Below are 13,916 nucleotides of genomic sequence, written 5' to 3'. Positions count from 1 at the left end.
CTGCTTCCCCATTTCTTTTCCTCCCTGGCTTCCTCTCTCCCTCCTTTCCCCCACCTCCGTCCCTCTCTCCCTCCTATGTTTCTTATTGTCAAAAACATTTATTAGGTGCTAGCTCTTTGCCAGGCATTGTGCATGGGTTATACTCACTGGTAAGGTAGCACTGAAGTCATAGACATGAAAGCCATCTTTCATCATAACTGTGTTCAGTTAGCTCACTATCTTTTGAAAATGTTACTTTGTGATAGGGATGAGCACTCCGTACTGTGGACAAAAATGACACTGTACTCCTGATGTGTGGTAGAGGTTTAGGGAAGCAGTCAGTTAGACATTCTAGTGATGGACCCAAATTGAAAAGGAACAGTAGTTAGCCAAGGGACAAGTGGCAGAGGAGATTCCAGGCAGAAGTAACAGCATAACTATACCAAGAAAGACAGAGAAGTGAGAGTAAGCTTCTATGACCCAAGAACATAAAAGCAAATTACATAATACTTAAACAAGAAAACCAGGAAGGAAAGAAAGGACGGTCTTTCTCAAGTGTAGGTATATTCCCTGAAATAAATCTTTCAAAAAATGAAATAAATTTTCCAGAAAGTTTATTAATATATTTGATGTATCTTTTTAATCACCAGAATATTATACTAGTCATGAAAATCACAAAGTGATCAGCAAAAGTCATGATCCATAAGGCGCACTTACTCTCTTAATTACATTATGTAAATTTGTGACATTGTTTGTGCACTTGTGTCATTTCTGTATCTTCTGAATCATTGTATTGCTTGCAGGTTAAGCCTCAATGCCTTGAACAAAGTATGTACCCAATAAATTTTTAGGCTTGGTTTGAAAAGATTTATCTTGAAGAAAGATAAACAGAAAATTTCAACAAAAGACATTTTATTTATTCATTTATTTATAGACAAAGTCTTTCTTTTTGTTGCCCAGGCTGGAGTACAGTGGCCTGATCATAGCTCACTGTAGCCTGGAACTCCTGGGCTCAAGCGATCCTTCCATCTCAGCCTCCCAAGAAGCTGGAACTATAGGCACATGCCACCATGCCCAGCTAATTTTTTTATTTTTTGTAGAGATGGAGGTCTCTTTATTGCCCACTCTGGACTCGAACTCCTGGTCTCAAGCCATCCTCCCGCCTTGGTTCCCCAAATTGCTGGGATTTACAGGCATGAGCTACCATGCCTGGCTACAAAAGACATTTTAAAACTAGTTTAAAAGCTTAATTGAAGAGGACTCAAGATTACTCAATAGCAACTGCTGTACAAATGACAACAGATAATGGTAGTAAGAATCTAGAGAGGGAGAGGTTTTTTTTTTTTTTCAGTTTGAGGCAGTCAGGTTGGCTTTATGGCACAGGTGGTTTTTAAACTATCAAGTTTATTCTGAAAGGTGGAGGGGAAAGATGTTTTCTATGTGAATAAAAAATCTTGAGTAAAAGTCAGTTTCAGAGGTATATTCAGAAATACTGAGCAAGTAAGTTTGACAGAAACAGAAGGCTGAAGTAAGTATTTTTGAAGTTTGATCTGTTTGGGCTCTGTTTCCAGTTTTGCTTTTTAATTCTCTTTCTCTCTGTGTCTTTTAGGTTGTCAATTACCATTCCCCTTTCATTCCAGCCCCAGTTGCAACTTTCCTGTTATTAAAATAGATACAATAGGGCTGGGCGCAGTGGCTCAAGCCTGTAACACCAGCAGTCTGGGAGGCCAAGACGGGAGGATAACTTGAGGTCAGGAGTTCAAGACAAGCCTAGACAACATAGAGTCCTGTTTCTATGAAGTACTAAAAATCAAAAATAAATAAGTATTTGTGTGTGTGTGTGTGTGTAGTGGATATGTCTGTGGTCCCTACTCTCAGGAGGCTGATGTGGGAGGATTGCTTGAGTCTAAGAGTTGGAGACTGCATTGAGCTGTGATTGTGCCACTGCAGTCTTAGCTGAGCAGCAGAGCAAGACCCTATCTTTTTTTTTGAGGTGGAGTCTTGCTCTGTTGCCAGGCTGGAGTGCAGTGGCGCAATCTCATCTCACTGCAACCTCCGCCTCCCGGGTTCAAGCGATTCCCCTGCCTCAGCCTCCCAAGTAGCTGAGATTACAGGCACACACCACCATGCCTGACTCATTTTTTGTATTTTAGTAGAGACGGGGTTTCACCATGTTGACCAAGATGGTCTCGATCGCTTTACCTTGTGATCCGCCTGCCTCAGCCTCCCAAAGTGCTGGGATTACAGGTGTGAGCCACTGTGCCTGGCCAGACCTTGTCTCAAAAAAAAAAAACAAAAAAAAAAAAAACAAGAAAGAAAAAGGACATACTGTATTACTAGATTTGTTGTGCTAGGTTAGAGTGAAATAATAATACATGTACTTTTGGAGACATTTTAGAAACATTTCTGACATCACCCTTTGTCGAGTCACAACGCCAAGTGTGTTCTTCCATGTAAAATTATTTTTAGAGTTTGTTCCAGTTTTATACACATTTATGGTTTAGAGTGAAATTAGGAATATTACTAGAGGCTGGCAAGATGGATGGAAGGTGAGAAATCAGCTTTGAGATTTTTGCAGATGTTCAGAAAGAAAGATGTTAGGATAGGGATTGAAAGCAATGGGAAGAGGATTAAGGTATTTCAGGGTAAGAATCAGTAGAACAGTGAATGTGTACCACTTTAAAATGAAGTACCTTTTGTATTGACAGAGCTGTGTTTTACCCAAACTTAAGATGAATAATACTCCAGAGGATTTTTGGTTTCAAAACTATTGAAGACCAGGCTAATTTCATTTGTCTGTGTGTGTATCCATGCACACATGCACATATATATTTAGTAAGCTTGGTTTAAAGAAAATCTGTTATTTCATAGTAGATGTGATTTTCTTTTACCATTTCACATGAATGCATTTCTTTGTTATTGTAAGTTAGCAATTGAAGAATATATGTATAATTCATGCTAAATTAGTATATTGGTCTAGAAGGTTTGTCAGGAGACTAATAATGGAGTAGAGGCTTCTTTAATACGTATGACTGTATAAAACATTATTAATGTTAACAGATGTTGCACTTTAATCCCCTAGAATGGTTGTTTGGTACCAGCAGGAGATTTATTAAGCCTGAATTGTGTGAAATTGTGTGTGCATAAGCTGCAACTTAGATTGTAAAAACGTTACTGAAAACTGTTAAAAAGTTTTAGCTATAATTTGGCAGAGAAGTATTAACTATGCTAAAAGAAGTACGTGTGTATGGTTGGCCCCTGCGCCTTAACCTTTTTATCATTTATCTTCTTGTATTAATGTCACTGAATTATTAATTCATGAGCCAGGGTGGGAAGGGTAAAGGCACCATTTAAATGTGTGGCAAATTTATCCTTATCGCCAGAGACATGAAAAAAAGTCATTTTGTGTTATCTGTAAAATGGAAAGGACATTTTAAAATTTCATTTACAGTAGTCTACTTCACTTCCAGTCAAACACCTAGATTATTACTACCATAATATAATGTTATTAAAAATTTGTAACCTTCTCCACTCTTTTGTCTTATATATATAATGTTGATAGAAAAATTTAGCCTTGATTTATTTCAATGTGATACTTGTTAATTGTAGGTTAAAAATGTTACTTTTATGAATGATATGTTACAGTTTGACTTAAATTTTAAGGAACAGTAGACTTACGAAAAATAAAAATCTTTAATAACAACAATCGAGGAATTTTCATTGAGGGGAATCTGCATATAGGGAATTGGAAAGCTCTCTAAATATATGTTTCAAAGAAATGTTTGCATTTATTGTGACTTCATAATTATTTGGGAATAAGATTGGTGATTTTGACCTTGTAGAACTTTTAGCTTTATACAAGAAACCTAGCAAATTAGAATTTAACATATTCTTGTTGATTGTAATGTGGATCTGGGATATATCCAGTATTTCACATGGGTAAGTAGCTATGGTGACAGAAATTTCAAGAGTTTGAAGCCAGTATTACCAGCAGCTCTTCGAAACCATCATGCTAATGGAACAATACCTCAGGGGTCTTGTCCAGACCTCATCACTTTTCATTCTCCCATTACTTACTATTTTGTTTGGTTTTATATACTCTCATGCCAAACAAAGTAGTAAGATAAGTTACTGTGGTAATGTCCTTTGTTTTCTTTTCTAGAATTTTCCCCCAAAACATCTAAGGTGTACATGTGGCTCTATTACACACACTGAAAACACTAATTTTTTTTTTTTTTTTTTTTTTGAGATCGTCTCTTCATCACCTGGGCTGGATTGCAGTGGTGCAATCTTGGCGCACTACACCCTCAGCCTCCCCAGTTCAAGCATTTCTCGTGCCTCAGCCTCCAGGGTAGCTGGGATTACAGTTGGTGCCACCACGTCTGGCTAAATTTTGCATTTTTGGCAGAGATGTGGTTTCACCATGTTGTCCAGGCTGGTCTCAAACTCCTGACCTCAGCCAATCCACCGGCCTCGGACTCCCAAAGTGCTAGGATTGCAGATGTGAGCCAATGCACCTGGCCTGAAACTCTAATTTGTTTTGATCAGTAAATGATGCTACTTTGTTTTATTTTTCTTATTCTAGTATGGTTAATTTACCTTTATATTAACATTTAAATTAGTTTCTTAAAATAATAAACTGAAGTTGATTGGATTATTGTGACAGACATGAATAATTATTAGTTCATTATGTGACTGAACTGCATCCAGTTATCTTGGTCTTAGGATTGTTCATCTATAAACAGGAGTTGGCGAACAATGGCTAGCCATCTGTTTTGTAAGTAAAGTTGTATTGGCACACAGCCAATGTCATTTGGGTATGCATTTTCTGTAGCACCTTTCACACTGCAGTGGCAGACATATGTAGTTATGGCACAGACCATATCACTCTTAAAGCCTAAAATATTTAGTGTCTGGTCCTCCATAGAAAGAGTTACCTAACTTCTGATCTGATATCTATAGTATCAGTCTACATAAAATGCTGGTTCTAATCTTTACAAATGTAATGGAATATAATTTATAATTTTAAGCTCAAGAGATTTGAAGATTCACTAGTTTTTATCATCATTGATAATGTTTTTTTTTTTAAGCAGATTTTTGCTTTTCTTTATAAGTGGAGTAGCAACAATAAGTGATAATTTTCCTGAAAGTTTTCTGAATTGAAACATTTTAAAAACCATTAAACTATTGCAAAAATACATTAGTCTGTTACCAGATGAAGGAGTCTTGGCAAGTAATTCAAGCTTCTAGTCATTTTTCTCTGCTTTTTATAACCTATGTTTTTTTTTATTAAACATCCCTGCTTTATTACTACTTTAATGTTATTTGAAATTTTAATAGGTTTTAAAATTATATTTTAAAGTTGAAAAGCTCTTTTCTAAAAAACACATACCTCTCCTCCTCCATATTTGAGTAGTTAAGAAGTACTAAAACATAAATTTTAATTTTTTAATGGAAGATGTTTTGGTTTTTAACTTTTTCATACCTAACAGCCATTCAAAATGACACAGTCTGTTACTGTTTCTTAATAGTTGTATCCATGAATATTTTTCTTACCTTCTCATGTGAATCTCCTAATAATTTTTTTTCTTTCTTTCTTTCTGGGATGAAGTCTCGCTTTTGTTACCCGGGCTGGAGTGGAGTGGCACGATCTTGGCTCACTGCAACTTCCGCCTCCTGGGTTCAAGCGATTCTCCTGCCTCAGCCTCCCGAGTAGCTGGGATTACAGGCGCCTGCCATCATGCCCGGCTAATTTTTGTATTTTTAGTAGAGCCGGGGTTACACCACATTGGCCAGGCTGGTCTCAAACTCCTGACCTCAGGCAATCCGCCCGCCTCGGCCTCCCAAAGTACTGGGATTACAGGTGTGGTAAATCTCCTAATATTCTTAGAGGAATCAGCTGCACCAAACACAGAATTTCAGGCTGACATTGGAAGCCAAAGAATCTATTCTGTTCATTCACTTAGACTCTAGCGAAGCCAAATACTCTATTCTGTTCATTCACTTAGACTCTAGCTTTATCTTTAGTACTATTAATTAAGTTAGTTAGTTATAAATAATTGGTATATTCCTTTTCTGTACAACTCAAGAAAATCCTTTTATTTTGAGTTTTACTTGTAGACACAGATATAAATGGTATGGAACATTCGGCATAATCGGGACTAATCCCAGCTAAGGCATAGAAACTTGTTCTTTCTTAAAGAAGTCCCTGATGTTTTGAATTTTGATTATCTGTAGTTTTCCTGGGAAGGCAAAGTGTGAAATATATGAGTTAAATGTTTCAGGTTATTGTATTATGTCTGTCAGTATAATAATTTGTAAGTAGATTTCAAAAACAAAGATTTTCTGATATAGTTGCTTCTTTTAAAGATGTGAATTAGAATAGTTGCCGAGACATATTTTGATAGAAGAAACAAGTCCTTAGTTAAAGATATTGCAGAAGCCCCCAGATGGCTTCCTTAACGTTACTTAAGGTAGAATCAGGACCATAAGTTTATCATTGGGAAAACTGGAAAATGATGGAATCATAGATTTATAATCTCTTCCTACCCTTATATGGTTACTGAACTTGAGACCTAGATGCTTCTTAATTACTGCATTCCTGGTAGGGGCAGGTTGAGCCACGATTCTATATAGCGTGCTCTTGATCTGAATCTTGACCTCTTCATTAAGATGACTGATTGATCTAGGTACATGTCTCAAGGAAACACAGATCCAGAAACTTCTGTTAGTTACTTCTCTTATCTTCTCATCACATTTATTACCATTAAGTTTTGGGAGGTTTAGTAATTATTATTTAATGCTTATTGTGGATCTTGGTCATTTTCTTGTGTGTTTAATTCTCATAAGATTGTTAATTTCTTGAAAGCTGCAGCTATATCTTAATCTGTTTTATAATACCTTTAGAACCTAACATAGGACCAATTAATACATAAAGTAAAAAAATTAATGAATAACACTCATTTTAGCACTGGATATCCATTAAAAATGTCTAGGAAATACTCACTGGATATTCATTGACTTGAATGAACATACATGAAATTACAGTGGTAATGTGATCACTTTATGTTAAAGGCAAGAAATGTAAGCTTAGATAACATATATTGACGTAGTTTGCAAATGAATTGTATCATTTATTAATGACAAAGGCAGTGTGCTATAGCATTTCACAAAACTTTCTTTAGCTTTTTACTGTGTATTCTTTATAGTTAATTTTTCACATATATATAATTATTATTACTATTTTTTGAGATGTAGTCTTGCTCTGTCTCCCGGACTGGAGCGCAATGGTACGATCTCGACTCACTGCAGCCTCTACCTCCCGGGTTCAAGCGACTCTCCTACCTCAGCCTCATGACTAGCTGGGATTACAGGTGCCCGCCACCAGGCCTAGCTAATTTTTGTATTTTTGTAGAGATGGGGTTTTGCCATGTTGGCCAGGCTGGTCTCGAACTCCTGACCTCAGGTGATCCACCCACCTCTGCCTCCCAAAGTGCTGGGATTTACAGGCGTGAGCCACCTTGCCCAGCCATTTTTTCATATTTATTTTTAAGATCATTTGACATATTTTACTCAGATTACCTCATTACCTCTAAGAAACCTCTGATGGTGATATTGATGATCTAATACATGACATCCTGGGTCATTGTTTTTCATTTAGTGGTTGTGTATATAGACCAAGAGGGAATTTGAATATTGATTCAGGGAATAGTTAGTAACGGTGATTTATGGACAAAGGATCCAGTGCAGTGAGCCAAACATAAGATTGCATCTTACGAGTGAGCCACGTTGAGCTTTTTCTGTTATTCTTGCCCAAATGATGATTAGTCCATAATTCTTTTTGAGACGGAGTCTCTCTCTGTTGCCCAGGCTGGAGTGCAGTGGCCAGATCTCAGCTCACTGCAAGCTTCGCCTCCCGGGTTTATGCCATTCTCCTGCCTCAGCCTCCCGAGTAGCTGGGACTACAGGCGCCCGCCACCTCGCCCGGCTAGTTTTTTGTATTTTTTAGTAGAGACGGGGTTTTCACCGTATTAGCCAGGATGGTCTCGATCTCCTGACCTCGTGATCCGCCCGTCTCGGCCTCCCAAAGTAATCTTATAGATGTTAATATTAAAACATTTGTTTCATGACTATTAAAGATGCATTGCTAGTTATACTGGAGGAAATATTTATATATTTATTTTTTGACTTACTATGAGCAACTTCTCTAGTAGTTTGGTTGATAAGATTTATCAGTGTAGAGTAATTAGTTAACTTATAACGTATAATTTAGGCACTTTAGTAATGAGTAAATTAAGATAACTCAACTGGAAATAGTAAAAATTAAGTTAACATTTAGCTGTTATTATCTAAGGGATGTTTTGCTCATGTAAATATTTTGAAAATCAGCTCATTATTCTTTTGGTATTTCCTCACTTTCATATCTCAAGATGATTTTGTTCTGTATTTTTTTATTCTAAAGGAAAAGATAGTAAAATAAGTTTATCTGGTCTACAAAATTAGTGACAGTAGTGATTTTAGAACATGGACTTTTTTCTCAGCCCTTCTGCTTCCTTACTGTCCTTGAGTAGTTAAGTTTTCTGCTTTTAAGATAAAATGGAGGTAATATATATTTCTTAAGGTTGTTCGGAAAATTACATGAAAGAGTAAACACACTGTTGTTATCTCTCTAGTTTAGCTGTAATTTTTTTGGAAGCCTAACTGTGTACAAGGCAGTTACAACTTTTTATTAGGATGAGTTATTTTTAAACTACAGTGTAATCTCCCTGTGGATGAGAAATTTTGTTTCTTTTTTTCCTCAGTACACAACTTATGTAATAGGTGCTCAGTAAATATTTGTTGAAGGAATAATTTGGTGAATAGTGGAAAGAATGGCTTTCTAGTTAGCCTTGATTGGGATCTAAGCTCTGCTACTTATTAGCTGGGTAATTTAGGTTGAGTTATTTTACCATTCTGAGCCTCAGATTTCTGATCTTTATAATACTGATCTTGCTTTTTTGGTAAGGATTAGTGATATGTATCTGATATAGTATTTCAGACAACACAGAAGTTAGCTTTTTCCCAATTTGGGGGAAGAAAAAGTTATTTTTCAATGGCAGTCCTCTCCAATTTTAAAAGACATTGTATTGCCTCTGAACTTTTTTTTTCTTTTTTTCTTTTTTTTTTTTTTTGATATAGTGTCTCACTGTGTCACTCAGGCTGGAGTGCAGTGGCGCGATCTCGGCTCACTGCAACCTCCACCTCCTGGGTTCAAGCAATTCTCCTGCGTCAGCCTCCTGAGTAGCTGGGATTATAGGCACACACCACCACGCCCAGCTAATTTTTTGTGTATTTTTAGTAGAGACTGGGTTTCACCATGTTGGTCAGACTGGTCTCGAACTCCTGACCTTGTGATCCGCCCGCCTTGGCCTCCCAAAGTGCTGGGATTACAGGAGTGAGTCACCGTGCCCGACCTGAACTTTCTAATAGTCTAGAGTCCTCATGCATTTTTTTTTTTTTGAGTTGAATTACAAGTACTATGACTAGAAATATTTCCTGAGTGTCTACTATGTCTGCAAAACGAAGAAATTTTAGTAAAGGGTAAGACCAATGATGAATATTAAGGGGACTTTTGTATGAATAGTTTAATTAATGTCTTCTAGAGTTGATAGCAGTGCCTGCAGAAAGAAGATGGAGAAAGAGGATGGTGACTAGTGGCTGGACACGTGGTTCTAAAATCTCTATGAGCATTGCCAGCTCCAGCCCTGTCCTTGTGAAGGAAAGAAAATAAACTCAAACCCCAAAGAATGCTGAATGTCTGAAGCTTCTAAGAAAGCCTTTCTGATTAGCTGACTAACTGAAGGAAAACTCCCAGGGGTAATGATGTGTTCTCTGATGTTAAGAAGGGGAAATCTAGTCTGTAAAAATTACACATAAAATATTTCTGAAAAGTGAATAACCTGATTGAGGTTCAGCTAAAGTGAAATAAAACTGTAATTTATTTTTTATTTTGTAAGCCTTTGCATAGAAGATGAAAAGGCAGGGTTGGGTTAGTATCATCCTTTTTTGTGTTTGTTTTGGTAAAATGTAGAAAAGCGACTTTTGTTAGTAAATTCTGTCTCATAATGATTATAATTTTATGATGCAAATAAGATCAGAGACTGATTTTGTAAAGCTGGCTTCAGTTTTCATTTAGAGTTGACATATATTTAGTACATAGAATTTAGGCTTACCTAAAACATTAATGTTTCATTTTACAAAGCATTAGTGCATAATAACAAGGATGGGTGACTGGTAGTTCTCATGCTAAGCTGACTCTTTTCCTGTTCTCTTCGTGCTTATAATTGTTTTCGGCTTAATATCCAGTGTTTGCAGTAGTTCACTGTACATGAGTAGAAACCAAAAATAAAGCTTTAGATAGCACTCCTTATGGTGGCTTTGCTCCTAGTAGAATATCAACATTAGTTAACCAGTTTTAGAAAATTGTAGTTTAATTTTCTTTTGCCCTTATTAATTTGAAATGTGTTATACTCTATTTCTTTCAATGATGCTTATCAATAAACATTTTATTTTTTCTATATTTGTTAAATAAGCCTCATCACATAATCAGGCTAGATGTGATTTCCTGATAGTGTAGTATACATAAGTGGCTTAAAATTAGTTAACAGTGTTGTCCTTTTAAGGACACACTGCACAGGATATTTAATGCAGCTAATAAATGGAAGTGGGTTACTGTCTGAAAGACTACAGCTGACTGTACGTTGCAAGTAGTGTATACAACATTGAGGACTGTTGGGATATACACAGCTGAAGCATATTCCTGGAAGTCACTGCTCAGCTTTGGAAGGTTTGGTAGTAATGATGCATAAGTTGACTTTTTACATGACAGAGTAATAGGATACTTAGATTTTTAAAAAATGACAGTTTTGGTAGACAATGGTTTGTGGTTTATAGGAACAAGGGTAGGATGAAATTGTTTGAATCTTATTTGAAGGATAAGGAAAAAGCAGAGGTGGGAGTAGGTTGTACGTTAGAAGTGGTTTGGATTTTTGACAGTCATAGTCATTTATAGTTTAAGTAGAAATCTGCGGTATTCTATTTTACTAAGAAATGAACTATTACGGCCGGGCGCGGTGGCTCAAGCCTGTAATCCCAGCACTTTGGGAGGCCGAGACGGGCGGATCACGAGGTCAGGAGATCGAGACCATCCTGGTGAACACGGTGAAACTCCGTCTCTACCAAAAAAAATACAAAAAACTAGCCGGGCGAGGTGGCGGGCGCCTGTAGTCCCAGCTACTCCGGAGGCTGAGGCAGGAGAATGGCGTGAACCCGGGAGGCGGAGCTTGCAGTGAGCTGAGATCCGGCCACTGCACTCCAACCTGGGCGACAGAGCGAGACTCTGTCTCAAAAAAAAAAAAAAAAGAAATGAACTATTACTTAGCAAGCATTACCAGGAGCTTCACCATGCACTACACCTCTACTCTCCCAGTTCCTCCCCCCCTTCATCCTAAGCTCTTTGATGTTCTTGGAAAAAGGTTTTCTAAAACTCAAAGTTATTAATGTGGGAATCATTTGAAGTAATCTTTTCTGTTTGTTGAAAGGAAATTTAATAGACCTTTTCTGGTTTTGTTACTTGTTTTTGTTTTGCTTTATGAAATGCTGTTAATGAGCTTTTTGCAGTTACAGAATTTGAAGGACAAATATTAGCTGTATCTACGCCAGTGGTTTGGCTCCAATATGATTTAGAAGGAATGCCTTCTTGAGATTAGTGTCATCATATTTGATTATTTATTTGTTCTATTCTTAGCTGATTGTGGTTTGTTAGGTATTTCAACTTTGATTAACATTTGTTTAATGGAAGGTTGTTTAAAACTTGGATCACAGCAATAAAATCGTTTGATTTAGTTTCCAAATTGCACTTAAAGCTTGAGGTTTTGGAAATAATATTATTTGATGTAAAAGTGATTGGGCACAGGTTGTAGAATGATAAAAATGAATTTGATATTCTTTTTACTTATTCATTACACAGGCAGATTGACTTAAGCTTTATTTTCATAAAAGAAGCCATGATTTTATACATTCTAGAACCTATTTCCATTTGTCTGAAACAACCACTTACACTAAGTCTCATAATTGAATGATATATACTTTTAAAATTGTGTTTAACATTCTCAAACGGTCAGAATACACTGAATTTAAAATTTTCATGAGGTATTCTTTCCTGGCCAAAGACCACAATAGAGGTCTTGATTGTGTGGTTTCCTCCTCCGTTTCCCCTTCACTAACAGAGGTTTTCCTATCTTGGCAGCTGTTTCCTACAAGGCAGTCATCAGTCCCTGATTTCTTCCTTCCTCCTCCTTCCCGCAAACAAGGGCTCTTTTGAATAGTGGATGACTGAAGACAGACTAATCTTGGATCACTTTAAGAAAGTGGAAACGTGTGCAAGAGTTGAGCATGTGGGCAAGCTGCCTGTATGCACTAGCTCATTGAAATCAAACAATGAAAATTTGGACAGTAAAAATTCTTTGCTTGGAATCTAGAGTGGTCCAAAGGCTGACTTAATTTTACTTGTAGCAGTAATGCACTTCATCTAAATTATTCTGATTGCTGATCAGATCATTGAACAGACTGTAAGGATATAAGGAATTGTTCATTGATGGCCTTCTGAATGTGACAAGCCATGAGATTATCTGACTTTTTAAAATGTTTTATATAGAATAACTTTCAGTTTTAAGGCAGGCACATTGCTACAGCAGTTGTAAACTGCAGGTTACTTTTGAATAGTCTGTGGGAGCTCAGAGTGAAAAATGTATAGAGCCAGCCAGCTAGTTTTGCAGGGATGTGTGCCATGTGTCTCCATCAGATTAATTTTGGATACATCATTCTTCTTTTTGAGGAAGTTTGTATTTTCCTTTGTTGCTTTGGACAGATAAGCATCTGAGGTGTTCTTAAATGGTATACTACTGATATTGGTGATGCCCCCGTCCCCCGTGTCTTCAGTGCTTTCAGAGGGACCTAAAACTTGGACCAATTCAGAGCAGGTTCCTTAGGAAAGCATTTACATCTCTGAAACTATGGGCCTGAATGATTTCAGATTAATTTCTTACATTATTTTTGTTGTGTTCTTAATAAAACAAGATAATACCTTTATAGGTAATAAGTGTTTCAAACCATTTAACATCTGCCTACTTTTCCATTCAGGTTACGTTATAATGAACTGATAGTAAAATGTAGTGTACTGCTAATAGCATCTTTTATGATACGCTATATGAAGCATGTAGTAAATGCACAGTAGGTCAGATAATGTGCAAGAACTCAAAAGTTATCAGGAAAATTTTGTTTTCTAAATTTTCTCTATGGTTTAGTGACAGCATCGAAGTGATGTAATGAGTTTGTTTTACTGAGTTATATATATATAACCTCGGAAAGGGAGGGAAGAATTCCCTCACTGCTGCACTTTATAGAACTCTTCAGAAAACTTGGTGTAAGAGTATTACTTAGAAGAAAATAATAGGAAACGAACATGAAGAAACTGTAAGATGTTCCTTTAACAGAAATGTTTGTAATTTCCTTTCTCTCAGAGGCTAAATGAGGAGGCTGGATATATTTGGGAAATGCCTTCATTTTATATGTATTATAAAGCTAATGTTTGCTGTGATTCCTCACACAAGCTCAGAAAGAAGTAAAACACTTGGACAGAACCCAGCAAATGACCTGGTCTCATGTGATCCTAGAAGCCAAGAAACACTGAGTCATACTCCTGAAGTTTTTGTACACTATCCAGTTTGGAGAACTGGATCCATAGGGGCTATGAAAACCTAGCAGTCAGGGAAATAAGTTTGACTTGGTGATTAGGAATGTGGCATTTTCAGAATCCCTTTGTATATGGCATTATTTTGCCACGTACAAATTTTGGCAATTTGATTGTCAAAAAGGCAGTCAACCTTTTTGGGCTTTGA

The 13,916-nt window shown here is 36.7% G+C and overlaps 1 protein-coding gene across 1 annotated transcript in view; it reads left to right on the top strand.

Annotated features, from left to right (window-relative positions):
- The first annotated feature begins 3,486 nt into the window (after positions 1-3,486).
- ADGRL2 (adhesion G protein-coupled receptor L2) overlaps positions 3,487-13,916 on the top strand; it is a 163,784-nt gene continuing 153,354 nt past the window's right edge. The window contains exons 1-3 of the mRNA XM_011956146.1: positions 3,487-3,497; positions 4,306-4,313; positions 8,014-8,021. The gene's annotated coding sequence lies outside the window, so the exon portion shown is untranslated. The remainder of the gene's footprint in view (positions 3,498-4,305; positions 4,314-8,013; positions 8,022-13,916) is intronic.

The sequence above is a fragment of the Colobus angolensis genome, unplaced genomic scaffold, assembly GCF_000951035.1.
Source record: "Colobus angolensis palliatus isolate OR3802 unplaced genomic scaffold, Cang.pa_1.0 Scaffold41, whole genome shotgun sequence".
NCBI lineage: Eukaryota > Metazoa > Chordata > Mammalia > Primates > Cercopithecidae > Colobus > Colobus angolensis.
This window is presented reverse-complemented; position numbering and strand designations above follow the sequence as displayed.